A 5,424-nucleotide genomic window follows, 5' to 3' on the forward strand; every position below is an offset into this window, starting at 1 on the left:
AGAGCCATCTAGACCAAGGCTGAGGAACTGAAAGTGGCGGATTGGCCTCTAGGCAAGTCTGTTGGAGACTTCTTGATTCATGTGGGAGGGCCCAGCCCCCTGTGGGCGGTGCCACCCCTAGGCAGGTGATCCTGGGATGGGTCAGAAAGCAAGCTGAGCAAGCCATAGGGAGCAAGCCAGCGAGCAGCACTTCTCCAGGGCTCTTGCTGCAGTTCCTGCCTCCAGGTTCCTGCCTTGAGTTCCTGCCCAGGCTTCCCTCCACAGTGGACTGTAAGATGTAAGGGGAAAGAAATTCCGTTCTCCTCAACTTACTTTTGGTCCAGTGTTTGTCACAGCAACAGAAAGCAAACCAGCTCTCCCCGTGCCACCAGCCTGTGCCACCTGCCTAACCCTCCCCTGTCCAGGTGAAGCTAGAGGGAGGGGAGAGTGTAAGCAGCCGGGACCATGTTTGGACACACATTTATGACCCTGGACTACCACAACCCTGCAGGTTTCACCTGAAGAAAAAACAGAATTTACAAATTTTATTTGTTTGTAAATTATTATTTATTGAAGACCAGAAAACTGGAGACAAAGATTATTTAAGAACCATCTACAGCAGTGTCTGGCCCATGTCTTTGAAAAGTGTCTGCAAGGTATTTACTGTCCTTTCAAGATCAGGATTCAGCAAGGGCAAGAGGCAACTGACTGGCCGCTTGGCTTAGCTATTAGACTGGAATAGGAGATAATGTTGAAAAAAAATACAAGGACTCAGCGTCCGATAACATAATAAATACCAACAGCACATCTAAAGACGCAGAGCCACGGCTCATCCACCTGGATGTAAATGGTTTTAAGGCTGGCCGTGGTGGCTCCAACTGCCGTCAGCTTCAGCCAAAGACTGATTACCCAGTGATGCTTAAGGCAAGTCGCACTTTGGTTCAGGAGCCACTAACACTGGGTACAGTTGCTAAAGCAGATCCAGTGGAAGAGGGTCTGCCTGTGGCTTTAGACAAACGCCTTCTTGGTTTTGGCACGTGAGATAGGTCCTAAGGAAATGCCTCCTCAGACTCCACAAGTTGCTGTGAGGAGACAACCTCAGAGCGCTACACCCCAAAGCCACAGTAGCTGTTTGGGTAACTATCGCCGCTCCAAAGACAGGCCAAGACTGGGGAAGGTTGGAAGATAGACGGATTTCAGCTTCTCGCCTGCTTCCTACAAGTGGGACACACGCACGCTTCCAGCCTATGTTTGGAAATCAAATGTCACTTTCAAAGGGAGGAATCCCAGAAGATTGACTTTGTCCCAGAGATTTGTCACCAGGAGTTTGGGAAAGGGAGTCTCAGAGAGAACGAAAGCTAGCTAGAGCATCTGGGGACACTCCAGGCCCACGCCGCAGCAGGGTGGAAGCGTGCTGAGCTGTAATTAAGGGTGATCTAGTCTGTGCTGGTTCACTGCCACTCTTCCGAAGCCAAAGCTGTGTGACTCCCTGATCCCGGACCCTGATCAAGTTACCTGACCCCTTTAAACTCTACCTAAAGTGGGCAGTGGCACAGGCCGGTCCCCCCAGCCCTGGACAGGTGGAGGCAGGAGGCTGGTGAGACCAGGAAGCTGGTCTGTATAGCAAGTTCTAAGACAGCCTTGGCTATATAGAGTGAAACCAAACCAAACCCAAAGTCCCCAAGTCTGTGCTGTGTTGCTGTGGGTGGAAGGCTGCTATGTGGCTGGAGCCAGCTATAAGAGCTGGGTCAGTCTGGTTTGCTGTGGTTAAGACGGAAGTTGTCAGAGGTGTCTTGTGATCTTATTGGGTGCTCCCTGAAGAGTGGATGTGAGAGGAGGAGCTTTCTGTGGACTGAAGGAAGAGGCTGGGACTCCTCAGAGTGCCCTGGGGAGGAAGCAGCAACTTAGGTGTGGGGGTGCAGGCAAGTCTTTGAGGGTCTTCACTGTGAGGCTATTAGCCACCTCTGGTCATGGTTGTGGGGTCTTAGGGGAGCTTCGGGCTATCCAGATCAGGTAAGGGTCATTTAGACTATTAGTAGCTCCAGCCCTGGTTGGGGGAGCTTGGGGAGCCCCTGAATGTAAGGGTCATTTAGATGAGTAGCCACCTCCAATTCTGGCTGTAGAGTTTGGTATGGCCTGGCCCAACAGAGGATGCAGATCACTGGGCTACTTATTCCTTCCAACTCCCAGCTTTCTGGGTGGAAGAACAGACTTTACATCTTTCCCATTGGAAAGACAATGCTGCATGCTGACCGTTCCTGGTTTCTCTGGAGATATGTGGGTGCCTTTGTGCTGTGCTTCTAACAAAAAGGGGACTATGAGATCCACGACCTCACTTCTGAGTGCCAAGAAACAATACGGGGTCACGGATGTGAACCAGCTCCTGCTCCAGGGTCTTATCACAGCAGATCAAATATCAACATGGAGTCTCTCATTCAAAGACTTGCATCCCATGCTGGGATGACTATTCTTGGTTGTCAATTCGATTACATCTGGAAGTAACTGAAATCAAAGAAGCTGGGTACACCTGCGAGGGATTTTCTTTCCTTCATTAAACCATTTGAAGTGGACATAACTCAATCAGCTGCTGCATGCTGGCACCCATCAGAAGCCTGGGGTTGCAGACGTCATGGGCCCGCAGTTTGAAGGTCACTTCAATCAGGACTTGTGATGAGGCCTCTGCCACAGGACAGTGCTTCCCTATGTGGTTTCTCGATGGCTGCCCACAGTGTCCAGAGTGACATCATCTTCATTCCTTGGAGCAGGCAGTGTTTCATAGCAGCATCAGCCAGAATGGGGAGTGGGTCTCAGGCCTCTCATGGTGGGATAGATAGGACCCAGCTGGTCTCTCTTAGAGGTCAGACTCATCACAGGACACTTGTGGAGTGAGGCTAACGAGCTTCCCTGCTTATCATGTGGCCTGCGGGCTGCAGAGGCCAGTGGGCAGCGATGCACCCTGTCCTGGAGGCCACAGGATCCCTGAGTCTGGAAGAAAGTAGCTCTACAGAGTGCAGGGGAGAATGGTGGACTCAGTGACTTCTCACACATCAGAGCAGGCCGCTGTGGTTCAGAATTCATCTAGACCCCAAATTTCACAAATAGAAGTCTTAGTTCCAGATCAGGGAACCAGGGAAGTCAAGGGATTTGTTTCTACAGCCCCGCACCTCAGTGGTCGAGCTGACCATGGGATGGATGCATGGGTGGATCGTCAGCCAGGCGTGAGACTGTATCAAGTATTTTCCTCCTCATGTGGGGAAAATAGACTTGACAGAAGCTATAAACTCATCCTAAATTCTTAGTGTCATCCTCCTGATGCCATAGGTGGAAAACAAAACAAAACAAAACAGTCACAGACAGACATGTATGCCCCTTATTGTCTGTGTGATCAGTCAGATGGTCATGTCTCTGACTGCTCAGCTATAGAAGGAATGGGTCACCTGCTTCTCTAGACTTGGGAGAAGGGATGGTTGAGGATGTGTAAGGTGTTCACAGCCAGAGCTAACATATGCATGGCTCTCAACGGGACAGGCCAATGTCCAGCTCTGGCTATGTGTTTGTCCCTAAGTCTGTCTCAGAACTACTTTGGGGGCTTCCAAAGGAGGAATGGGGATTCTCTCTGGCATCTGAAGGTGAGTTGCAGTTGCTTCTAGAATGATCCAAGCCTGCCTGGGCATGCCACTCCCAGGTCTGCTTTGCCCGCAGACATTCCAAAGTCCTGGAAGGCTCACCCTGGATCCCAAGTGGAGGATTAGAGGGGTGATTCACCCATGAAGACAGGCCAAGTCAGAATCCAGATGACACAGGAAGAAAGTCTCCTTATACCTCAGGGACAGTAAGACTCAGAAGGAACATCGTGTTTTCAATTATCCACAGGGGTGAAGAAGCCTGAGCAGCAAGCCAGCCTACTGGGCGCAGAGTGGATGCTGAAGGAAGCCTGAGCAGCAGCCCCTACTGGGTGCAGAGTGGATCCTGAAGGAAGCCAGAGCAGCAAGCCAGCCCTATTGAGTGCAGAGTGGATGATGGTCTAAGAAATCAAACGATGCCTCACCCCACGACTGCAAGAGCTCTTTCCCAGAAGAGCTGTGTTGCAGGGGGCAGGGCATCTTACACCATCACGTTGTCACACAGGATGGACCACTGTGCGGTCAGAGAGGTGACATTGCTATGGTGTGACCAGGCTTGGACTAAATGGAAGGTCAGGAAGAGAAAGTGCTTGAGCTTCTCAGGGAGCTCGGCGGCAGCCTGTGCTGGGGCCTGTCAGTGTGCACAGCTGAGTCCTCCTCTCCAGGGTCTATGTTTATCTGTAAAGCCATAGACAATAAACACACAGACACACAGAATTATTTTAAGTAGGATAAGTGCTATGAAGAAACAAACATGGGAGTCTGTGCACCAACCCAGACCTCACCCGCCTGCCATGACGTCCCCACTCTCCCAGACCTAGCCGGGGTCACACATCTTGCACACCAGCCCAGCCAGATAAATGTAGTACTCGACTATTTTTTTTCCTTTAGTAGATGGAGGCTACAAATGCAGAAAATAAGGAGCCATGGGGTGCCCAACCCGAACTGGTACAGCTGCAGCTCAACTCCTCCATCTAAGCTGCGTGCACATTCTGGAAGAGGAGCAGAAAGATTGTAAGAGTCAGAGGACCAGGATATCTGCGGCAAGACCATGTGAAGACGCATGTGGGACGCTAGGGATGCCACATCCTGAAATTTCAACAGTATGGCTGTAGTGGCAATGACTGCTAACCTGACAAAATGGTTGGGGGAAGTTTCACAAGACCCTACTGCTAGACAAAGATGGCAATTAATGGCTGCGGAGACAGGGAGGACTGGTCTTCTCCAGAGATGAGTTCCCCGGAGGTTACCTATCCCAAGCAGTCAACCCTAAACACATGCACATATGAGCAAGACTAAATGAACCCAGTAGAGTGCAAACACGTGTGTGTGTGTGTTGTGTTTGTGTGTGTGTAAAATAGTAAAGAGAGGGAATAGGGGGAACATGGGAGAAATTAGTGGACAGGGGGAGATGGAGGGGTATAAAATAATATAAATACAGCACTCATATGAAATCCTGAAAAATTTTTCAACTAAAAAACAAACAGATGTGGTGGTGGTGCATGCCATTAATCCCAGCACTCGGGAGGCAGAGGCAGGTGGATCTCTGAGATCAAAACCAGCCAGGGCTACAGAGTAAGTTCCAGCACAGCCAGGGCTGTTACACAGAGAAACCCTGTCTCAAAAAACAAACAAACAACAAAAACCATACCAAACCAAACTAAAATAAAACAATGCCCCCCCCAAAACCAGACAAATGGTAAAGAGAGTACAGGGAATGAGAGATGGGTAGAGATGAGATGCTCTTTCAGTGGGGTGACCAAGAAGGAGGACATGACCTTGGTGCTGAGGTCAAAAGGAAGCAAGGCACTGAATGGTACAG

General features: G+C 50.2%; 1 pseudogene; it reads left to right on the forward strand.

Annotated features, from left to right (window-relative positions):
- The first annotated feature begins 444 nt into the window (after window positions 1–444).
- On the forward strand, window positions 445–1,020 carry LOC126497655 (RNA transcription, translation and transport factor protein-like; annotated as a pseudogene).
- The last annotated feature ends 4,404 nt before the right edge of the window (window positions 1,021–5,424 follow it).

Source organism: Alexandromys fortis, unplaced genomic scaffold (genome assembly GCF_014885135.2).
Source record: "Alexandromys fortis isolate MF-2015 unplaced genomic scaffold, M_Fortis_MF-2015_v1.1 scaffold_29, whole genome shotgun sequence".
NCBI lineage: Eukaryota > Metazoa > Chordata > Mammalia > Rodentia > Cricetidae > Alexandromys > Alexandromys fortis.